Source organism: Phyllobates terribilis, unplaced genomic scaffold (genome assembly GCF_046119375.1).
Source record: "Phyllobates terribilis strain yellow unplaced genomic scaffold, ASM4611937v1 Scaffold_7__3_contigs__length_470593459, whole genome shotgun sequence".
NCBI lineage: Eukaryota > Metazoa > Chordata > Amphibia > Anura > Dendrobatidae > Phyllobates > Phyllobates terribilis.
Genome location: NW_027362767.1, coordinates 443,083,254 through 443,108,826, shown reverse-complemented (window position 1 = coordinate 443,108,826; position 25,573 = coordinate 443,083,254).

The following is a 25,573-nucleotide window of genomic DNA, read 5'->3' as shown; positions in this document are numbered from 1 at the left end:
CTCTTCTTGTTAATATAACTAAGCGATACATTCACCTTTTAGCCCAGATGAAATTAAAATGTAAAAACGAGCCCATTCCACATCTCACTGTAATAATAAGTGCAAACAATTAATTGTATGATCTAATTATGCTAACTCCTAATTAATAGCATTACAACGCTTTATGAAGATTGAATGTTAAGTTGTTTAGTAGAAACAGAAGCCTCAGGAAATGACATTGTGATAATATTATCTTAAGTGTAGAAAATGTAAAAACTCCATAAGAAGAAAGAGGGCGGTAAGAGTGTAACGCGCGTGATCTCTCCACTTTCTCAAGGTTGGAGGGATTTCATTAGGCGTCTTAGAGGCTGATTCTCAGAGACTCATAGTCTTGTTATATCACATTTATCTTCCCAGATTTAACTTCTACTAATAATAACAGTTTTTATGGATGGACTTTTATAAGTATAGGGCAGGATGATTGGTGAGTATAGGTGGAAATACGTCACCGCTGTGATCCGGAAGTAACAGATGGTGAGAGTGCAGTGGGATTCCCTGCCCTGTAAGAAATCGTCTGATCGGCGGAGAGGTTTACCGATATACTCGTCAGGACCAATCACATACATATGACCTCCCCATCATAGACAGTATGCTTATTGGTGGCTAGAAATAATGACCTTGGATTGTGACACAACGTGGTCCACTATTGGTCCAATGAATAGAATGATTTAATTTGTTGATCTTTGATGACATCATACCCAAACCTTTAAAAGGCCTGTCTGACCATGTGCTGGTTCATTGTAGCCTCATCCCCTGATGAAGCCAGTTGTACTGGTGAAACCCCTTGGGGAGGTTTAGGACTTTACTTTAATGGCATTAGTCAGTTAATGGTGGATACTTAGTAATAGGATAGTAAGAGGATAGTAAAGGTAGCGGCCGCACCAAAGCTATACTCTAACCACAAAATAGGAATAATTTAAATCACACAGAACAGAGTGTTAAAGGTCTCTAAATAGAGTGTTGACCTCAGTACATGAATAGCGATCTGTGTCCGATCATACTGACTCATGCAAAAGTTTTTAATTATATTACTTTAATAGTGTGATTAAAAGTTACATTTTAGAGTCTTTAGTTAGGGATTATTTGCCTATGGCAATTTATTAGTAATCTCTTTAAAATTAGACCCTCATTAGATACTGATTAACACCATAATAATGTTGCCGATTTCAGCTTTCGGCAGAATCATTCAGCACTGTCTTAATTGGAAAAAATAGCAATCTTTGTGGTCATTTTCACAACCTGGAGGATATAGAAAAGAAGTGGCACAAACAAAACTGAGAGGTCATATGATAAAATCTAGAGAGGAAATACAGCTGTAACAATTCACACAGCAATAGTTGATGTCTCCTAGCATAAGCCTGTAGCTGTTGAATACTTCAGCACACACCTTACCACCTCACTGCATTGAATGGACACTTTATTTAAGGCCTCCATGTGGCAGCACATTGGACCTCTTTTGACCTTCGGACTCACTGCAATTTTTGGTGACCTTGGATATGCTAGATCAAGGATGTCAAACTCAAATACACAGAGGGACAAAATTAAAAACTTTAACAAAGTCGCTGGCCAACTTTGATATTTATAAAAAAAAATGTTTACAATTGAGGAAGTTTTTCTTTATCATTTAATATGGAAACAAACTTAAAGGGATTGTCCCACAAACAGAGTACATTTTAATTAATAAATCTTAAAGAGACAGATCACATGACCATAGCATTGGGAATTTCCTCACGGGCAGGGACTACAAAGAATTCATGGCGTCCGCTAACAGAAGTTCTAATTGGGCCCCGCCCCTTAAAAAAAAAAAGTTAATATTCGGTGAGGTCACAAAAGAGCATTTCTCAAAAGTTTGCAGCCATTACAAAGTAATTTTTCTCCTATTGAAACCTCTAGATTGCCTTCTTGCTGCCCCCATAAAGTATGATGCTAACAAAAGTGCCCCCCAAACACAGTATGATACTGTGGCACCCCTGGAGTCCGGTTGCCACATTGGCATTGCCTCCCTCACAGGCGGGGATGCCATGCCTGGAAGCAAGGAGGGGTCCCCTTGTCAGGTAATACCAGAATACAACATATTTCCTGGCTCCAGACCAGAAGGGGGAGCTCTAACCCAGTTTCATGGGAGCTTCCCCTTTAAATTGGAGCCTGGAGGCGGGGATTAGAAAAGTCAGTTGGAGTGAGAAAAGTCAGTTGGGGACGGAGGAGAGTGAGTGAGAGATGAGGGAGATCCAGGGGAGGGGAGCTGTGAATAAGCTCGCCCCAGAGAAAAGCGCCAGAAATCAGACACCGGAGTTCGTGGTTGCTAGGGCACTGAAGTCCCGGCAGCTAAATCCGGAGGGCAGGAGACTGCAGGTCTCCTGGCCCCACCAAACACCCGGCGGCTCAGCAGCGTACTAGAACCTGGAGCCGCCACGAAGGAGCGACACCTGTAAAAGGCTCAAGCTGCCTGCCATACGGGCGAGGATTTAACGATCACTCAGGAAAGAGGGCCGCAGCATAGCTTTAGGCAGCAGGGCCAAAGAGGACAGCGCAGAAGGAAGGCCTACAACCCCACCTGGCGAGGTGGATTCCAAATTGCTTCTAGGCTGCCCGGATCTCCATTATCTTCTGTTAACAGTGCCCCGGTCTGCACCATCAAACACCAAGTAATGCTAGAGGAAACTGCCATTCTTGTGTCGTCTGGTCATTATCTGCACCCTCAGCCCTGCACCCCAACATCCACAATCCCCTATGTAAACGCTACCGGTAGCCCTGGGGCCCCGCTCTACCAGTGGGGAGCAAATCCATCCCAGCTGCGTCACCGGTCTCTTTCAGCCGCGGCGGCCACCTATAGCAGCATACCACTGGTGGCGTCACAAAACTGTTCCCCTAAATAAACTGTCCTTTTTATTGACCGCCCAGGGCCCCGGACTGGGTCACGCCCCCATGACTATCTCAAGGAACCGACTGGTCCTAGTGGGCACGCCAATACTCCCAGTGTGAATTACTCCACATTACACTCCACATGCACAGTATGATGACCCTTTACCCCCTCAACTCCCCTGGCAAAGTATGGTGACTCCAACACAGTATGATGCCCCAACTGTGAATTTTTCCTATTATTGGGCAATTAGTATCTGCCTCATGGGGTTTTTGCCTTCCTCTGGATCAAAATATTAGGCTATAGGTTGAGCTCAATAGGTGTAGATCTAATTTCTAATTTCAACCATAAAACTATGCTCCAACAGCTACATCCATCCACAGGTATCAGAGGACCAAGAGCGCACCAAGAAAACATCCCATTACTGGACCTTCACCAGCCTGACAGTGAAGGTGCTTTAAAATTGCGTTCCAGCACCCGTTCGGTAGCCTTGTCATGGCTTATGTCTGAACCGCCTCAAAATGGGATTCGGACGTATTTGCCAACAGGGCCATTGACTATCATGGTGCCGGCAGAGCAAATGTGCTCTCTGCCATGCATCATTTTCAGGTTTGTACGCCTACTGGAGACAGACATTCAGACACAGTCTACTATGTGTGAGTGCCCACCTCCAGTAGGCGTACACGCTCGAAAGTGATGCACGGCTGAGCGCACGTTTGCTCTGCCGGCACCATTATAGTCTACAGCCCCGTTGATGCATACATCCAAATCCTATTTTGCGAGGGGTTCGGACGTAAGCGCTCGTAGGGGCCACGGAACAGATGCTGGAACTTAATGTGAAAGCACCCTAAGGGATCATGAATGACCACCATCCATCTGCTGATGATCAGTCTTTGCTCCTTCGGGCGCTTGATTTCGTCATTCTAATGAGAATTCACACTGAAACTGTTCTACTGAAAAACGATCACTTGATTTTAAGCTGCGCTATCGGGTAACAACTTTCATTTCCATACAAGGAAGCTACAATTGTCGGGAGGGCAACAAACTAACAATTCTTCCTCTCGAAGAAGTCCAATGTTTTCATTGATGTAATCGGCCTTCCTAAATATTAATATGGGAACTGTAAAAAAGTATAGAGATCCCTCTGGATGTTGACTTGCTGAGAGCGGACGTTGCCCGTCCATATTTTATAAGTTGATCGTTTGACTCGGACACAACGGTCTATTGTGGATCTGCAATAACAATAGTCTGAGCTTCATAAAACTGACCACCATTCAATAGAATTGCGTATTCTCACCTGCATACAGAATGGTCACACACCTGGGAAGGTAATGATGATTTATCCAATTTATACAAAATTAATTTATTTCACAAAAAAAAAATATATATATATTGAATTTGTGCCAAGTGGCCATGTTTAATTAGCAATAGAGCAGAATGGGAAGAAACTCAGTTTTCTGCATCGAATGTCCTTCATATGAATTTTTTCAGGCAAATTAACCCGCTTCAATCATTCACATGGGTACACTTTGTTATTACAATGCATTACAAATTAATATGTAGCTGCCCTAACACATCCGCTTCTCATTTTAAAATTTACACCTGAAGAGAGATTTCTGATCCCTTAATGTTTCGCTCAGCAACAGATTTGCTAATTACAAAAATACAGAAAATATTGAAATACAATTGAAATGCAGAAAATATTGTTGGTCTTGTGATGACATCACAGCCATAGTGATAGAACGAAAAAAAAATTGGATATATTTAAATGTAATATATATATAATATACTATACAATGTAGCAATGTAAATTTTTTAAAATTCCAGTAAAAAAATAGAAATATATCAAATAAAAAGGAAATTTACCTAAAAATTTAAATGCTAGTACATAGGAAATGACAAGTAAAATATATTTTATTTATTTGTCCTCAGTAATATATTTTTTTCCGTGACAGAATATATTGAAGTAAATGATTAAATGTGAACATTTTTAATTACTTTGAATTTTAATAATATTCAAATTATTTTTTTAATTAATACCTGAAAAATTCCTCATTATTATTTATCATACTGAGAACAGTTTTTAATTACTGCAGATGGAGAAAGTGCAAAAGTGCAGTAACCAATGGTAACCGGACAAGTTTGATGGAACTAGTTGAAAAAGTTTACAAAGAAGAGTTGAAAGACAACTTATTATCTGTACATAAAACTGTTTAAACTTCTATCCGTCATTTTTTTTAAATTTTCTACAATGTTCAAATTACCTTTCCTCTAAGAGAAAAAATGCTGACACATATTGGAGGCAGTATCCTATAAATCAATATCTGGCTCTTTCGGTCTTGCTACATAAGGCTTTGTGCATACGTCATCTTTTTCAGGTGGATTCTGCCCAGAAAACACCAGAAGAAGCGCTGCAATAAAGGAACACAATGCACAGCCATGTATAAGCCGCATTGTGCACATGTTCTGTTTGGAAACCCTAAAACGGTTAAAAGAAGTGACCTGTCCATTCTTTAGGAAACTTCTGCTAGAAAGTTGCAGTATAAAGTAAAAGACGCTGGAAGCAGAGCTGAGCAGAGCAAGAATGACAGCGAAACCACCTTCAAAAGGCGCTTCAGGAAAACATCCACAACCGTTTTTCAGAAGTGGCTTCAACTGAGAAAACTGCACATAGCCTTAGGATACTTAGCCAAACCAGAGTTTTCTCTAAAACAAACAGATGTTTCATGGTTCTTGGTTCTTGGTTCTCGTCAGTGCAGTCAGGCTACCGATTGGTTGACTGACAGGCCTTTCATGGAGGTCTGGAGGTTACTACTTAGGGAAGTTCTTTTCTTTTAGTTACATCTCAGGTTTTCATAAAAATCCTAAGGCTAATTACATTTTTGAAAATTTTTGATACTAAGTTGCTCCCTCCAATAGGTGACATTGGAAAGATAGGCTTTCTTTTTTCCAAAGGAGCACTGCTTGGCCTACAAGTCTTAGCTTCTTGGCCTCCTGAAGAAGAACATCTCTTAAACCTGGGATTCTACATAATCTGGATAATAACCAAATTTCGCCATGGTTAGGCTGCATTTCTACTTTGCAGTTGTGCATGGCATGTTTTAACCAGAGTCAGAAATAGTATATTTTTATATGTTTTCTTCTTTTTGTATGCACTTCTGGCTTTAGCCTCATATGCTCATGCTGCCTTAGCCTGGAATCACACATGCTTTTCTGATGCAATCTTTTCCGACATAGCCAGACGTTCATAAAGCAAAAGATACAAATTTATAGGAAATACTGATACATCTCATTTCCTTTGTGTCCATTCAAGCCACAAAACAACTGTTGCAGTTTAAGTAACATACTTACCTGTCCTGGCTTCTGCACGAGTCCCTTCTGTCTGACCCTCTCCCCTCTGTTCCTCCTAGCGGCAGAGCTGACAGCAGAGTTTCCTCCGACGTTCTGAGATGTGTGGAAACTATCAATGGAAGCTTATTTTTGAATTGACAGATTTTTGACACCTTTCATTTGAAATGCACACATCCTTATTTCCCAGACAGAAGGTGTGGAAGACGTATATAACCCATTACGGTATGTAGAAAAGTTAGAAGTCTTTTTGGGGGCAGTATCGATGGCCTCATCTTTTAAGGATAAGTGGTCTTTCACAAATATCACATAATGTCTATAAACAGTAATTGCTGAGGAAAAATGAAATCAAATCGAAAACATTTAATATTCCGACAGAAATGGGGTCAGAAGTCTAAGTAAAAAATACCAGTTGTAAATATTATTAACTTTCTGGGTAATTATCCATATTCCGAGCTCACCCCAGAGTTGTTTGCAGCTGCTTGAAATGATTGTGCACGCTCATCAGCGGCGCGGCTACACGGCTATTATGCCTGTTGAAGTAATGATTATGCTATTAAGTTTATCTTAATCAACAAGCTGTAAATGGAGTATTGTGGATTTGCAAATATTAATCAAGTCGACTGAAAGCAAAGCAAAGAGTTTTATTGATTCCAGGGTTGCCACCAGACCTCTCTGCTTGTGAAATCTGACTTTTCGTTTGAAGATATATTGTAAATACCATGACGTTTTCTGGCTTCATCTGGGATTTTTATCTTCATTTTTTGGGTTTGTTTTTGTTTGCTGATATTTATGCAATTTGACTTGAAAAGTGAATGAGGCTTGAAAGATTGAGTGATTCATTATGAGCCATAATGGTCATATCTGATCCTCAGATAATTGGCTTATTGATGTCAGAAAAGAAGAAAAGGTTGTTTAGTTAGTTATGGGAGAAAGAAAAGAAAGTAAAAGCAGGAGGAGAAGGGAAGAAAAAAGGGAAAAATGGACAAAGGAGATGGAAAAAATAGAGAGTGGGTGATAAGAAAAAGAATAATGAGAAAAATAAGAAAATGGTGAGGTGGTGATGAAGAATGGAAGGAGGAATGAGGAGAAGAGGAAGAAAAAGATAAAGGAATGTAAGAAGGAGGGGAGAAAAGGAAGAAGGAGAAAAAGGCATGAAGAAAAAGAGGAAGAATGAGAAGAAAATCAAGAATGAAAAAAGTTGAAAAAGACAAGAAAAGGAGATAAAGAATAAAAAGTCGATGACAAAGAGTTGGATGAAAATTGAGAAAAAGGTGAAATAAGAAAGGTAGATAGAAAAAAGGCAAGGGAGGAGGAAGAAAAAAGAAGGAAGAGAGACAAAGGACATAAAAATGAAGATTAAGAAAAGATGAATAGCATGAGAAGAAAAGGAGATGAAGGAGAAGATGATGAACAGTAGGAACAAAGAAAAAGAAAAACATTACAAAGAAAGAAATAAGGAAAAATGAGAAGAGAATAGAGGAGGAAGAAGGAGAAAAAGAGAAGAAGAGGACAATGAAGGAGAAAAAGAATAAATGAATAAGGTAAGGAGATGAAATAGAAGATGATGAACTGTAAAAACCAGGACAAAATGAGAAGAAAGAAGAACCGGGAAAGGGAGAAAGAAAATGGGAGGAAGAAGGAAAAAAAAAAAAACAGGAAAAAGCAGATGAAAAGAAGGAAGGAGACAAAAACTAAAGAATGAGAAAAAGAAGAAAAAGAAAAGGAAAAAAAGATACATTGAAGAAAATGATGAACAATAGATACAAGGAGAACAATTCTCATTCCTTGGCCTTTTCTACTGTTGATAGATGAGGTAGAAAAAAAGATAAAGGGAGAAAGGAAGAGAAAAATAATAGTAAACAATGATGGAAGCAGCAAAAACAAAGGTAAAGAAGAATGTAAGAAAGAAGAAAGGGCAGAAAATACAAGACAAGTGGTAGGAGAATGGGAAGAAGATGGAGAATAAGCAGAGGACAAAGAAGGGGAAAAAGTGTCAATTGTATTACTAGGAATGATAACAACAGGTAACTGTAGTGATGAGACATGTGACGCGCCCCCTGGGCCGTGGGGCACCCGGAACCGGGCTTCAGTGCAATGATGGGGGTAGTAGTGGCAATCCGATCCCGTGGGTCAGGGTGGTCAGACCAAATGCTGTGGCAGTCTATTTATAGATTTGGGAATGTCCGACTATGCCACCCGTGGATTGCGGTCAGGGATGACCACCGCTGCAAGGCAGGCCGCTGAGGCTGGTGTTGGTGTGCAGCACAGGGATAGGATAACTCCCCACGGGAAGAGTGTAGCCTCAGGGCAATGTAGGTGGATGCTGGGGGTGATGGTGCGGGCGCAGCATAAATCACACAGAGTCCATTGGTGCAGTTCAGGCCTTTTACTCACAGTTGATATCCAAGTCACTTCCGTCAGCAATGACTGCCCAAGCTGTGCTGCGTCCACCAGGTGAGGGGCTCGGTCAACCCCCAGGCAATTCAGGAGTGTGGCACAGGACCCCCTTCTATCCTTTCTCTGGCCTCTCGTGCCCCACCAGTGACCATGCTTCTGTCCGGCTGCCTCGGGCCTTCTCTGGTAAAACTTGGCGCCAGTTTCCCTGACCCTATGTGGTGCCTTCCTAGAGGGTGTAGTAAGGGATCGCACTAATAAATGATCACGACCTCCGGTTCTTGGCTGAGGGATGATTTACCTCCACCAACTTGGGAATCCGGTACCCTTCCACGGCCTGACCCTTCACCCGATATAACGCGGACTTGCAACAGTTGCTGTCCGTTCTGCTCTCTTAGGGTCCCTTCTGCCTTCTTGTTTCTGGAGCCTTTCTACTCCTCTGTCTCTCCTCTTTCCTTCCTTCTCCTTCTCCTCTTCTCCTCACTGGCCCCGGCCTTCTCTCCAGGCCTGCCTCGTGGAGCTGAGCTCAGGCTGAGCCACAGCTCCCTGTCAGCTCTCTACTCCTTTCTGCTCTGCTTCTCTCAACCGGACTGAACTGAACTCCCTCCTAAGATGGCCCCCACCTTTTATCTGCTTCTCTGTGTCTGAGCTCAGGTGACCTGCACCCAATGAGCTCCTTCCTATGCTCCAGAAACCGTCCCCTTCTGCTCCTACATCACTGGGTTCTCTCCCCCCCTCCCCACTCCAGCCAGGGACATGGTCAGTTGTGCCTGCATAAATGGGAGCACCGTCGAGCTGTCCCCCGGAAATGGGGTGAGTGTGTGTATGCAGCTAACTGAGCCCTTGTCCACACTCCATCCTTACCCGGGAGTGGAATATCACACCTCTGGTTGAGGGGCAATACCCCTGTAGCAACCGAACCCTCGGGGAGCTACACATGCACCTCGACAGGTGGGTGTGTGGGGAACTACTGGTATCAGCAAAAAAATATTCAAAGTTTTAATAATAATGAGATTACATGTAGATCAGGCAGCAGACTTGTACGTTAAAGGAGACAATGGCAACCATCAAATAGGAGATTTTGCATATTTTGTGGATGACCCGATCAAGAAATGAAACAAGTAGGACATCGCTAACCAAATGAGATCAGTGTTTCACATAAAAGTTGGTCTTTATGAACTTTACAAACTACTAATTGGAGAAAACGTTATTTTTCCTTTTTTGGTCAATCTCAAGGGTTCTTACAGCATTTATTCTCCATACAAAGTTTTTTGACTTCCGATTTCACCCCTGTGCTAGGACTTGTATTAAGTTCACACCACGGAGGCACAGTTGGCTGAGCCCATTAGCACACTTCATAGCGCAATCACAATGCCAACACTTATTCTTTCTTTAATAATGAAACAGTTGCGTCCAAGTGTCATGCTCACATTTCTGTAACCGACAATGGACACAATTTCATTATCCATCAAAAGCTCCTGGCAGATTACTGTGTACGGGAATTGAAGAAGAGTATAAAGGATTTCAATAAATTCATGTGAAATCCCACTTCTGGATCTCTATTGATTCTTATAGCATAAAAATGTATATATCAAGTGGCTTTCTTCTGCCTCTTCTTCTGCCTCATGATATAACTGTGTTTTAATTTCCATAAATTTCACATCCGTGTATTTGTGGACTGAAATTTGCATCCTGTCTGGTAATAGTTTGGCACTTTCAAAGTGAAGGTGAACAACTGGGAGCTATTCAAATAATCATTTCATTGCAATATTTAGAATGTTCTGTAATCATTTATTACTTTGTCAAGTCGAGGATTGCCAGATGGAAAATTACAATGAGCGGGGACTACTGAGCTGCAGATTGCATTTTTACTTTCCCAGTTAACACAGCAAGTTCCATTACTCATAAATTGGGCTGCAATTTGGAAATATTCACATAATTAATGACTTTAAAACTTGAAAGTGCCGTCATTCCATGTGCTGAACAATAAAAGCATAAAACGCTTCATGGAAATGTATCAAAACATATTACTGTATTAGATAAAGTTATTAATTTACTTTTGATTAATTTATATTTGTTTGTAGTTGCCCTAAATTTCGTCCTCTCTGTAGACGATTCCCCAGATATCTCCATTTTCATATAGTTTCCAATTCTGTTGATAGCAGCATAGTTTATAGGGACATATTAGGGGAAGATTTACTACTCACTGTTCTTATAGTTTAGCTCATTCCACATCCAGCAAGTTGTTTTCATACTATTGTGGCGCACGGGAGCATATAAACTTGTCTCCTAAAAGCCCCATTGTAATGCAGTGTGGACCGCACATGCCCATCGTCTCTCCGTGCTTTCTTTATGGGCAACCAGAGATACAGCATTTGGAATATACAACCACCGCTCTATTGCAAGAGGGCATTTAAAAAATAGTGATGGTCCTGGAAGTCAGACACACTCTCATGAGAAAGGTATTCGCTATCCTGTTGGGATTAATCCAATTGAAAAATCACATTAAAGTTCATCTGACTATAGCCTAATGAAAAAGAACACAACGAGTCTGTTTATGATGGAAATAATTTCTGGTAAACACCTCACCGCAAAAAACACTGGGAGTGTAGGAAAAAAGCCTCAACCGTCAGGGTAATTGCTGGTTAAGCCTCATTTTTTTATTGCTTTTAATAAGGTTCATGGCATCACCACATTCTTTGTATCCATCAGTGACCAGTCTAGAGTCGCCGAGTTCCATCATTACCAATGCAAACATGAAAAGTAGTTTGTCAAAAAAAATATAAACAACTTCAATATTTTACATGGCTTGGTGGTAAGATACATGTGTAACTAATGGTGGTTAGTTGTAGTGTTGAGCCACCCCCGTAGTGTTCGAGTTCGGTTCGGTTCGTCGAACACCCGTGTGTTCGCCGAACTGTTCGTCGAACTGTTCGTCGAACACCTTCGAACACCGTTAAAACCAATGGCAGGCAAACAAAAACACATAGAAACACATAGAAAACACCTTCAAAGGTGTCCAAAAGCTGACAAACTGCTCAGAAGACACAACTAACACATGGAAAAGTGACAAGTACATATAGTCATGCGAAAAGAAAAGAGGTGGAGGAGTAAAAGGAGGGGGAGACACAGATATAGGCATGTCATGCCCTTCTAAAATCCAAAAAGTGAGAAGCCGACACGTTCAGTCCGCTCCTGCCCGTGCCACCTCCGTGTCGCCGGGTTTGTGCCAGAGCCGCGGTGAACCCTGACGGCCAGCCCCCCTCTCCCAATACTGGTGCCTGTCCGCTGGTGGGTCGAGCGAGCCCCCCTGTGGTGGAGGCAGCTCTAAGCTTTTTAATTTAAATTGTCTCTCTAATTTGAATAAATACACTTTAAATCCATTTACAAGGATCTATTGGAGGGTAAGTCTCATGCCAGCAGCCGCGTAATTCCAGCTCCAGTAGCGTCCACTAAAGCTGCTGCAGTTAAAAAGCTTTTATAAGGATCGAGCTCGGCAGTCCACCGCAAGGCATCCTACTGCCAGTCCGAGCCCCTATGCCTTGGGGTGCCTCCTGATGCTCTTCACTGAGTATCCCGTGGTCCCGAAGCATTTCCTTTGAAAAAATGAAGTGTCCAAACTACAGGTGGTGTAGCTTGCTTAACAGCCGGGATAATCCGCTGACTAGCAGACACTGCTACTAGGCACAAAGTATTTCCTGGGCTAGATGCAGTTAAAAATTTGTAATTAGATACTCTCGTTGGATGCTGAGAAAGCATTCCATAGAGTCTCCTGGCACGCCATATATGATTCTCTTAAAAAGCTTGGGGTAGGGGTCTAGGGGACCCTTTTATAGCCAAAATCACAGCCCTGTATCGCAATACGTCACCTAGGCTGAAGATAAATGGAACTTTAGCACCCTGAGGGCTCGGTTGCTACAGAGGTATTGCACCTCACCCAGAGGTGTGATATCTCACTCTCAGGTAAGGATTTAGTGTGGATCAGGACCCGACACCTGCATGCATTACACCACATTGCCGTGGGGCAGGGCGACCAATATGCCCCTGAGATGGGCACGACAGTCCCTGTCCATGGCTGGAGTGGGGGGAGGGAACACTGAGGAAGGGGAACCCTGTAGTGCAGGAGCAGGGAGGAAGCAGTTCCTGGGTGCATTGAGAAGGGAGTATAAAAGGTGGGCACCATCTTAGTTCAGTGCAGAGAAGTCTGAGCAGAAGTGGCAGGGAGCAGGGGCTCTGCATGAGCTCTGCTCCGGAGGCGGGCCTAGTAACAGAGGCCCAGGCCTGGAAGAGGGAGAAGGAAGGAAGAGGAGCGGAGAAGGCTCCAGGAACGAGGAACGAAGGGATCTCAGGGGTGCGGACGGGCGAGTCGCCACCGCACGCCCGAATCCACCTGCGTGGAGGGGTCAGGCCAAAGGGGGAGACCGGTCCCCAAAACTAGTGGAGGCAGGAAACGACCCTCAGCTAGAAACAGGAGGCTGTGACATTTTATGTGGCGCAGCCCCTCGCTACACCCGCTAGGAAGGCACCACATAGGGTCAGGGAAACTGGCGCCAAGTTTACCAAGAGGAGGCCCGAGGCAGCCGGACAGAAGGGTTGGTAAGAAAGGCCAGACAAAGGACACACAAAGGGGGTCCTGTGAAGCACTCCAAAGTTATCTGGGAGTTGTCTGAGCCCCTCACCTGGTGAGCACAGTACGACGTGGGCAGCCGTTACCTGCAGACGTGGTCTGGATAATAAGAACTGTGAGTAAAGGCCCTGGACTGCATCACTGACTCCGTGTCATTACTGCTGCTGCCCTGCACCATCACCCCCATCCTCTGCATACACTGCCCTGAGGCTATACTCCTCCCGTGGGGAGTTATGCTACGCTCTGCTGCACCCACAACACCAGCCTCAGCGGTCTGCCCTGGAGCGGCGGTTCACTCTGACCGCAATCCACGGGTGGCGTAGTCGGACATTTAAACATCAAAACCACATAAATAGTTCCGCCACTGGTTTGACCGCCCTGAGCCACGGAACTGGGTTGCCGCCACGGAGACTACAACCACCAGCATCCACCAAAACGGGTCCGGCTCCGGGTGTCCCAAGGCCCAGGGGGCGCGTCAGAACATTTTCATCACCTTTCACAATCACCAATGGGACAAGGCAGGGATGTTCTCTGTCCCCTCTCTTATACATCCTAGTGACGGAGCACCTGCTCTCATCAATTCGCCATAACCCCAATATTAGGTGGATTGAGGTGGGAGGCACCGAGTACAAGTGCTCTCTATTTGCTGATGATGTCCTAGTATATATCACTCAATCACATATATCCATCCATGCTGTTATGGCTGAAATAGATCACTTTGTTACATGGTCAAATTTTAAAATCAATGCAGCGAAGTTTGAGGCCCTCGATGTCTCCCTCCCCAAATCCATATAGGATTCCATCCAGTCCAACTTTCCCTTTGCCTGGCCCTCACAGGGTATCAAATACTTAGGAATTCCTATTCATAGAGACCTCTCCCATCTATGTTATCTTAATTTTGGGCCCTTTATTGAACAACTCCATAAAGACCAGGGTTGGCAAGTTAGAACTGTAAGATTCACTACGTGAACCACTGGTGTTTTGTGGAAAAGCACATGTACACTGTGTTCCAAATTATTATAAAAAAAGTGTTTAGGAGTGATAAGGGAAGAATTTGTTTGTTTGTCAGTTAAACTCATTGATGGTGATGTGTGTCAGGGCTCTTTATATCACTGTAAGCAATTGCAGACACCTGTGCTAATTAGTTTGGCAGGTGTGTCCAATGAAAGGCAAGACTACTTAAGAAGGCTGTCTCACATTATTAAGCAGCCTACATTTTCTGCCAAAATGGGAAAGAAAAAGGATGTGTCGGCTGCTGAGAAGCAACAAATTGTGGAGTGTTTAGGTCAAGGCATGACTACAATCAACATTGTGCGATGATCAGGATGAAGTGTCTTGGCAATCAAGAAGTATGTAGCTGATTCACAGTACACACGTGTGCGTGCTGATAAGGGCAAATTGAGGACTCTTTCCTACAGGCAATTACGTCAGGTTGAAAGAGCAGCGGCAAAAAAGCCTTGTCATAGCAGCAGACAAGTTTTTGAAGCTGCTTGTGCCTCCAACGTCCCCGAACAACAAGATGCAGGGTCCTTCAGAGGTTTGCAGCTGTGCATACGCCATCTTGTCGACCTCCTCTATCCACTTCACACAAGCAGAAACGGCTCCAGTGGGCCAAACATTACATGAAGACTGATTTCAAAACTGTTTTGTTCACGGATGAGTGCCGTGCAGCGCTCGATGGCCCAGATGGATGGAGTGGAGGATGGCTGGTTGATGGACACCCCACGCAATCACGGCTACAGCGCCAACAAGGAGGAGGTGGAGTAATGTTTTGGGCTGAAATCATGGGGAGAGAGATTGTCGGCCCCTTTAGGATCCCTGAAGGCGCTAAAGATGAACTCCATAATGTATGTGGATTTTCTCAAACAGCACTTCCTGCCATGGTTCAAGAAGAAGAACCGTGTATTTCACAGCAAGATCATTTTTCTGCATGATAATGCACCATCTCATGCTGCACATAAAACATCTGCATCTCTGGCTGATATGGGCATAAAAGGGGACAAACTTATGGTGTGACCCCCATGCTCCCCTGACCTCTACCCCATTCAGAACCTTTGGAGCATCATTAAAAGGAGTGTCTATGATGGCGGGAGGCAGTTCACATCTAAGCAACAGCTCTGGGAGGGTATTCTGTCCTCATGCAAAACAATTGAAGCAGAAACCATCCAAAACCTGACAAATTCAATGGACGAGAGAGTTCAGAAGCTCCTTTCGAACAAGGGGTCCTATGTGAAAATGTAACATCACCTAGAATAAAGTTTTGAGTTGAAAACTGTTTGATTTCAGTTTCTAACAACCTGCTAATGCTTATAATTTCAAAAATGACCATTTTTTTGGTCTTTATTAAAATGAAAAGGTTGATCGAAAAGTTTGGGGGATCTAAGAGTGTGGCAACCCAGTAGTCATGATTACTTCGAATTCTGACAATATGAGGGTCATGCTGCAGGTAGTGCAGCAAGAAGGCACTTATGTGTCTTGCGCATCTCGGAGCCCCAAAATTATTTTCCGGGCTAGATGCAGCTAAAAATTATTATTAATTTTAAATCTGGTGAAGCTTTAGTATAGATGGCCTAATAGGATCAGTGCTGCACACTGCTACAAAGCCCAAATTATTTTCCAGTCAAGATACAGATAAACATGATTAGTAATTTTAAATCTGGTGGAGCTTATTATGGATGGCCTAATAGAATCAGTGCTGCACACTGCTACAAAGCCCAAATTATTTTCCAGCCAAGATACAGATAAACATGATTAGTAATTTGAAAGCTTAAAACGGTTGGTAGGGTGATTTTAACCAATCATCAAGCTTTTACTCTCCCCAGGATGACACAGGGGTAGAAAAGTCGTTTCGGATCCATGATTTGTTCATCTTTATGAACGTGAGTCTGTCTACATTATCAGTGGAGAGCCGCGTGCGCTTATCTGTCAGCACACCACCAGCAGCGCTGAACACACGTTCAGACAGAACGCTGGCTGCGGGGCATGACAAGATCTCCAAGGCGTAAGTGGCTAGCTCCGGCCATTTATCCAGATTGGAAGCCCAAAAAGAGCAAGGGTCCAGTGACACAGTCGTGGCTTCAATGTTTACTTGGAGATACTCCTGTACCATCGTCTCTAGGCGTTGACTATGTGTCAGACTTCTTGTCTCCTGTGGCCTTGCAAAGGATGGGCTAAAAAAGTGGTGAAATGATTCCGCAAAATTGATATTACCAGCAGATACTGTGGTTCTGTTACGGTTTGAGTGCTGAACACTTGACGGTCCCACGGTTGGCAAGTTGGAACTGTGAGATTCACTACGTGCACCACTGGTATTTTGTGGAAAAGCACATGTAAGATTCTGCAACAGTCTCTGCTGATACTCCTGAATGCGTGCATCCCTTTCTATGGCAGGAATAATTTCTGCAAATTTACTTTTGTACCGGGGATCTAACAGTGTGGCAACCCAGTAGTCAGGATTATTTCTAATTCTCACAATTCGAGGGTCATGTTGCAGGTAGTGCAGCAAGAAGGCACTCATGTGTGTTGCGCATCCAGGAGCACCAAGTCCCTGTTGTGTTGGTGGCGAGGTAACAATCATGCTTCCTTCCTCTGTCCTCTCCCCCCAACCTCGCACAACAGAAATGTGATCAAGGTCTCCCTCATCTGATGAGTCTTCCATCAGTTCGTCCTCCACTTCTTCCTGGGCTCCTGCACCTTCCTCACTAGTTTGGCTGCTACCATGCGCCCTGGTAAAACCATCTCCCCCACCCTCACATGCCTGCCGCCTTGGTGCTGCCGACCGTCTGGACCTTGCAGATGTTAGCCCTTCCGCATACAACTCCTCCTCCTCTACTTCCTCCACCTCCTCTTGTGCCACCACCTGACTCCGAATTCTGTTTAACATGTGCTCCAGCATGTAAATCACCGGAATAGTCAGGCTGATAATGGCATCGTCAGCACTAAACATCTTCGTCGCCATTTCAAAACTGTGCAGAAGGGTGCATAGGTCCCAGATCTGAGACCACTCCTCCAGCGTGATTTGCCCCACCTCTGGATCTCGTTGGCCCAGGCTATACGTCAGAACGTATTGCACCAGGGCTTGTCGGTGCTGCCACAGTCGCTGCAACATGTGCAGAGTTGAATTCCACTGGGTAGGCACATCGCATTTTAGCCGGTGAAGTGGCAGGCCCAACGACTTCTGTAGAGATGTAAGTCGCTGAGCTGCGGGATGCGAACGGCGAAAGTGAGCACACAGCGACCGTGCCCTCTGCAGAAGGCCATCTAGTCTGGGATAGTGGGCTAAAAATTGCTGGACAACCAGGTTCAACACGTGAGCCATACAAGGCACGTGTGTGACATTGCCCCGGCGAAGGGCAGCACCCAGGTTTGCAGCATTGTCGCACACGGCCTTCCCTGGTTTCAGGTCCAGTGGAGACAACCATTCATGAAATTGGTTCTCCAGAGCTGACCACAACTCCTCAGCTGTGTGACTCACATTTCCCAGACATTTCAATGTAAAAACCGCCTGATGACATTGAGCCCTACTGCCAGCATAGTAAGGAGGTGTGCAGGATCCCTTCTGCGCAGTTAGAAAGCTTGTGGCATGACCAGACAGGCTTTGGGTGCAGGTGGAAGACCGAGAGGAGGTTGAGGAGGCAGAAGCAGTGGAGGAACTTTGACATAAAGAGGATTGACGCACAACTCGTGGGGACGGCAAGACTTGGACAGCAGCCCCTTGTCCTGCTGTCACCATAGTTACCCAGTGCCCAGTCAGCGACATGTAACGCCCCTGTCCATGCCTACTCGTCCAAGTGTCTGTGGTGAAATGCACCCTGTCACACACAGAGTTTCTCAAAGAAGCGGTGATGTTGTGTGCGACATGCTGGTGGAGCGCAGGCACACCTTTCTTTGAGAAGTAGTGCCGACTGGGCATCTGGTACTGGGGCACTGCGACGGACATAAGGTCTCGAAAATCCTCTGTGTCCACCAGGCGGAAAGGCAGCATTTCTGTAGCCAAGAACTTGCAGATGGTGAAATTCAACCTCTTAGCTTTCTCATGGCTAGGAGGAAATGGTCTTTTACTTGTCCACATCTGAGGGACCGAGGGCTGGCTATTGTGTTTAGACGGGGTTGATAAGGGTGTCCCCGGCAAACTGCCGGTCTGTGAGGAAGATGCAGGCGGACATGTTAGGTTGCCTTGATCCAAAGGTGGTGCTATCGATGTCGGACAGCGCTCAACACCAGCTGGTGTTACCACCTCCAAAGAAAATGATGACCTGCCAATCACGCTGGCTGTTGCGGGTAAAGAGGTGGCAGGTCTGCGCCCCAAAACAGGTGTGACTGCTGTCCCCCCAGTCACAGAGGATGAAGAGGCCGCGGATGCACAAGATATGGCAGACGGTGGTTGGCCCGGCCGGCTAGGCCGCATTGTAGCACACTGAGCTTCCCACTGAAACTTATGCTTCATGTCCATGTGCCGGTTCATGCATGAAGTACTCAAACTATGTATTTTTTGGCCTCTACTTAGCTTTTGCTGACAAATGTTACAGATAACACGAGTTGGGTCATCTTTATCGATCTGAAAAAATGCCCAGGCTATGCAAGGCTTAGCACCCATGCGACCTGAAGAGCCACCACGACTTGTGGTGAGAGGCAGAGTTGTGTTTGAGGATGCAGTTGTTGACGTGCTTCCAGTACTACGTCTCTGTCCAGGAAGGCGCAACCTGACCTCGTCGTCACTAGCATCTTCCTCCACCTCCTCTGCTGACCTCATCTCTTGGCTGACTGTGGGTTGACAGTAAGTGGGATCTCCAACCTCATCATCATCACCCTGTGCGTTATCACACCCGTCGTCCTCAGAGCCAACCTGTTCCTGCCCTGACAAAAAACTAAAGTTGTCGCTCCAATCAGGTATTTGAGTTTTATCATCGTCTTTCTCATTGTCTCCACCAACAGGAGTTACAGTTTGGGAATGAGGGTCTACATTATGGTCAGAACCTTCTGCGTCTGGTCCTGGATCCGACTCATAAAGATTCTGGGCATCAGTGCAGATCACTTCCTCGTCTGGATTCACAGAAGCGCTGGAGTCGACCTCTGATTCCCAGGCTATAGTATGAGTAAACAGCTCTGCAGACTCAACCATCTGTTCTACCTCATACTCAGACGGGCAGCTGGAGATTTGGGAGCTGTGAGGAAGCAAGTGCGATTGGGGTGACACCTTTGAGGACTGGAGTATTTGTGATGTTGAAGTTGATGTGGAGGAGAGCCCACTTAAAGGAGCACTTGATATCCGTTGAAGCACCTGCTGTTTTTGTGCCTCATCTGGAATTTGTAGCGATTGGCGTGGCCGTAAGAAAGGGATCTTATCACATTGTCTGCTAAAAGAAGTAGACATTTTAGTTTGGCTGGAAGATGGTCTTTCTTCTGCAGATGTTACTGGTGCTTTAACACCTACCCCACGGACACAACCTTTTTTCCCCTTCCCAACACGCCTATTCCCCTTTCCACCAGCAGCAGGCCTTTTTCCACTCATTTTGGTGGTTAACTAATTAACAACTCTGGAGTTGTTTGCACAAAAAAACAATGGATGGGAACCGAGCAGAGCTGAGTGGCCAAACTGTGGTATTAGGCCAAAACTATTGGCTGGGTTAGATGCAGAAAAAAATTATATTCAATTTGCAACCTGATGGAGGTCAGTATAGATGGACTAATAGAGAAAGTCCCACACACTGCTAGAAGGCCAAATATTTTTTCAGAGGTAGATGCAGAAAAAAATATATTCAGTTTGCAACCTGATGGAGGTCAGTATAGATGGACTAATACAACAAGTCCCACACACAGCTAGAAGCCCAATATTTTTTCAGAGGTAGATGCAGAAAAAAATATATTCAGTTTGCAACCTGATGGAGGTCTGTATACATGGATTAATAGAACAAGTCCCACACACAGCTAGAAGCCCAATATTTTTTCAGAGGTAGATGCAGAAAAAAATTATATTCAATTTGCAACCTGATGGAGGTCAGTATAGATGGACTAATAGAATGATGCTATGCCCAAAAGATTTTACTTCACTAGGTGCAGTAAAAAAATTGGTATTCTATACACAGGTGGTATGTCTTGCAACACAGATAGGCTACTCCACTGACTAACACACTCTGCAATAGGCCAAAAAGGATTAGCTTTGTTAGATTCAGCCAAATGCTGTGAAAAAAACTTGCACAGCACTGGCACAGACCTGCCTGGCAAAAACTGATAGGAACTGATGTAACCTAGTCCTGAAAAGGACTCCAATTACAATTAGTCTTTACTCCCACAATCTATCTATTTAAGAGCACAGACCTGCCTGATAAAAGTCATTGGAAATGCTGTAACCTAGTCCTTAAAAGGACTGCAATCACAACTATTCCCTACTCCCAAGCTATCTGTAGATTTGTGCGAAAATTGGCTTGAAATTAACAAGGTATAGCGCACACAGCAACAGCGGTGCCGTCTAACACGCAGCTGCAGCAGTGAGAAAATGGTGGCGACGGGGAAAATGGCTTGGTCTTATAGGGCAAGGACATGTGACATACACTGCCAATGACACATGCCCTTGCTTGTGTGAAAAAAAGCACTTCGCTCCATGTGTGCGCTGCTGATAGGCTGACAGATTGCACCTCCCCACTGTAAATGCGGGAAAGAGAAAAAAAAAATGGAGATCTTCATTGTTCCTGCAGAGATCCATCCCCTGCCCCTCCCCCCACCCCGCTGTACACTCAAACTGCGTATTAACATTAATTTTCATCATTACTGAGAAAAAATCCAGTTATGATTTTGGTGCACGAACAGTTATCGAACATAACCTTTCTCAAATTGTTCGTGTTCGCCGAACGGCTCGAACACCGCCCAAAACAGCTCGAATTTGAGATTGGCGAACAGTTCGAGTAGAACAACGCTCATCTCTAGTTAGTTGTGGCAACATGCAGAATCCACAGCAAAGTCACCCATTAGCTACATGATCTGAAAACAAATCCATCCACAATTTGATCTTACATTACATTTTTTAATGAAGTAAAAAATAAAGGAATAGGGGTTCTAAAAAGAAATCTTGATATATTTTGCAATTTAAATTCTTATCATTTTCTGTATGATTTTGTCGGGGAAATATTGAGAAATATTGAAAATATTCTTTCGCCCCCTGTCATAGATAATAAGAAGTCTTTCTCCCAAGCCCCTCTTGACCTCTCCCTTATCCACCTTTTGTCACAAGTCAAGAGCTAGCAATCGACCCACTTGTCAGTACAAGAGCTGTCTCCATGTAAATCTTAGCACAAAACCCCAATTAACACACTCCTGAGTAAGGCCTTGTACACAGATGCTGGCAAGATAGGTGCCACCAACCTACTTAAAATGTGAGTAGATTTCCATTGGCAAAGGCAGGGAACAATTAGACGCAGGCGTGCGATAAATCTACAGATACCTGTTGAAATTTCATTCTCAGGGCTTCAAAGAGAGTTTAACAAAAGTCTCCAGACTCTTCGGAGCCAAAAACGAATATGGAATAACTAAAGTTCCATACATCCGATAATGATGGGATCCATATTTTTAGTGACAGGGTCAGCTAGGAACTGGAGGGATATTTTCCTGTCACTTTAAACCCATCCGTGTAGCTGTAGCGCAGAAGCACCAGAATAACGGGTCGCAAATACGCCATGTGTTGTATCTACTCAAAGGTAAGTTCATAACGGAAAAAAATGGCATTGTTTGCAAGCTTCTGTGATTAATGAGCAATAAGTTATCCCAGAATGTTAATAAAAACATGAAGGATGGAGCGCCAGCCCACATGATGTCACCACAGGGGTGTGTGGGCAGATCTCCCCTTAGGCATAAAAGAGCAAACTGAAGATTGATCCATACTCATTGCCAGGGGGGTATAGATGCTATAAGCAATGGGTCAAGTTCAATAACATTCAAATCAAATTGGGGAGCCCCTCCTCCTCCTATATTGAATTGTCTCAGCGATCTTATAGTAAGTCCCTTCTTTAATCCTTATTATTTTGTGTAACTGCTTATGTATTGTAATGTCTCTTTTGTAAAATCTTGTATATTTTTCTTAAACACTGACTCCCTTTTGGACTAAATAGAAAATTTAAGAGTTCTGTTTCTTTTGTTCTGTAATCGTTCCCTCCCCCGAAGATGTATATACTACCAGAATGCGGGCGTCCGGCCAGGCCTGTATCATATTTCAAACTTGGCCATTGGTGGCAGCGAATAATATTAATAATCGGGCTATCGAGAAGCTGACAGTGACGGTATGGAGGGTGTAAACATATATTCCATGCATTGGAATCCAGAGATGTGACGCCATACGCTCACTGGTCGCTTGACGATACCTACATAGAGAGTAATGAGGACTGTGTGCTCGTGGATCCCTGATGAAATATGACAGCGTGACGGCAGCGGTGAGATTTTGTGTGGTCTCCCTGGTTTCGTCTCCTGAGGAATCCCTGACAGATTTCATGCATTAAAATGTTCTACTTTGCACCCAAAGGTTAATAAGTAGTGTTGAGCCACCCCCGTAGTGTTCGAGTTCGGTTCGGTTCGTCGAACACCCGTGTGTTCGCCGAACTGTTCGTCGAACTGTTCGTCGAACACCTTCGAACACCGTTAAAACCAATGGCAGGCAAACAAAAACACATAGAAACACATAGAAAACACCTTCAAAGGTGTCCAAAAGCTGACAAACTGCTCAGAAGACACAACTAACACATGGAAAAGTGACAAGTACATATAGTCATGCGAAAAGAAAAGAGGTGGAGGAGTAAAAGGAGGGGGAGACACAGATATAGGCATGTCATGCCCTTCTAAAATCCAAAAAGTGAGAATCCGACACGGCCAGTCCGTTCCTGCCCGTGCCACCTCTGTGTCGCCGGGTTTGTGCCAGAGCCGCGGTGGACCCTGACGGCCAGCCCCCCTATCCCAATACTGGTGCCTGTCCGCCGGTGGGTCGAGGCCCCCCATGGTGGGGGGGGAGTAACATCTGCAGAAGAAAGACCATCTTCCAGCCAAACTAAGATGTCGACTTCTTTTCGTGGACAATGTGATACGATCCCATTCTTATGTACACGCCCATCGCTACAAATTCTAAATGAGGCACAAAAACAGCAGGTGCTTCAATGGATATCAAGTGCTCCTTCAAGTGGGCTCTCCATCACCTCAATTTCAACATCACAAATACTCCAGTCCTCAGAGGTGTCACCCCAATCGCACTTGCTTCCTCACAGCTCCCAAGTCTCCAGCTGCCCGTCTGAGTATGGGGTAGCACAGGTGGTTGAGTCTGCACAGCTGTTTACTCATACTATAGCCTGGGAAACGGAGGTCTGCTCCAGAGCTTCTGTTAATCCAGATGAGGAAATGATCTGATCTGATGCCCAAAATCTTTATAAGTCGGATCCAGGACCAGATGAAGAAGGTTCTGAGCATAATGTAGACCCTTGTTCCCAAACTGTAACTCCTGTTGGTGGAGACAATGATGAAGACGATGATGAGACTCAAATACCTGATTGGAGCGACAACTTGACTTTTCGGTCAGGGCAGGAAGAGGTTGGCTCTGAGGACGACGGGTGTGATAACACACAGGGTGATGATGACGAGGTTGGAGATCCCACTTACTGTCAACCCACAGTCAGCCAGTCGATGAGGTCAGCAGAGGAGGTGGAGGAGGATGTGACTAGCCCTGGGGATGGGGATGACTCGGTACCCGGGCATTTGCCTGGCCTTGGGGATGTCGCGGTGGTCGGCTCCCTGGTCCGTACCCTAGGGTCTCTCTTTAAAAGGGTGGATAATTGTTAATTTTATAAGAGTTCATGACGCCACCTGTGGTATCTGGTGACAAGCACCAGCGCTGCAGCAGTCCACTGAGGCCGGTGATAAGGCAGCTCGATGGTATAGCTCCCCACAGGTGGACCTAGGTCTCAGGGCAGCGTATGCAGGGGGAATGCAGGACAGGCGAGACCCAGCTGGGTCAGAGCAAGAACGGGAATGGACACGGTAGTCACTTCAGTATCTTTTACTGGTGGAAATTCAGGCACATCCCGGAGCACTGTAGGGTGAAGGGTGCATATCAGGATCCTCCCCAATGAGCGGGTGTAGGGCCTCCTGTTTCTTGCCTCTGCGTAGTAAGTTTCTGACCTGCCTGGAGCTAGGCCTAACTTTGTCTCTGTCCTGCGCTGGCTGACCTTGTGGTAGGGCCTTCTCTTGGAGTTCACGCTCCCAGTATGCGGGGCCTAAGCGTCTCCTGGCTCTGTTACATATCAGCACCTTAGCGATCCTGGGACTTGTAGTTCTCCAGGGATTCCTATTATGCCTTACTGGGTCATAGAGATACCGGTAAGCTCGGATCCTGTGTCCGGTAAATGCTTCGGGGTGAGCTGGTTAAGCTCCTCTGCCCCTTATGTACTAACTCGCCACTCGCCTTCGGCCTACTCGGGCCCTCACTAGGCTATACACACTAACGGCAGCTTGCCGCGCTTCACTGATCTTACGGCACCGGCACACCTTAAGCTCTATCTGGGCTCCCTGAATCTAGCAAGCAGGAGCCTCGTGCTCCACTGCTGAACTATTAACTGCGTTCTCTAGACTAGACTGAGCTCCACTGCAGACTGACCTCTCTTAGGCTTCTCTACTGCAGGAACTCTTCAGAGGAACTGAACTGCCTAGCTCCACCTTCCCTATTTATATCCCTAACGGGCTCCCTCTGCTGGTCTGAGGTGGAAGGTGGAGATGTGTGAATCTTTATGGGGGCCTCTTGTGGAGGATTCCATCAATGCACTCTTCTAGGATCTGTGATACCAAGCGCAGCGGGGCATCACAGATGCTATTGACGACGAGGTTAGGTTGCGCCTTCCTGAACAGAGAGTACTGGAAGCACGCCAACAACTGCATCCTCAACCACAACTCTGCCTCTGACCACAAGTCGTAGTGGCTCTTCAGGTCACATGGGCTCTAAGCCTTGCATAGCCTGGGCATTTATTCAGATCGATAAGGATGACCCAACTCGTGTTATCTGTAATATTTGTCAGCAAAAGCTAAGTAGAGGCCAAAAAATCCATAGTTTGAGTACTTCATGCATGTACCGTCACATGGATATGAAGCATAAGTTGCAGTGGGAAGCTCACTGTGCTACAATGCGGCCTAGCCGGCTGGGCCAACCACCGTCTGCCCCATCTTGTGCATCCGCAGCCTCTTCATCCTCTGTGACTGGGGGGGACAGCAGTCACACATGTTTTTGGACGCAGACCTGCCACCTCTTTACCCGCAACAACCAGTGTGATTGGCAGGTCGTC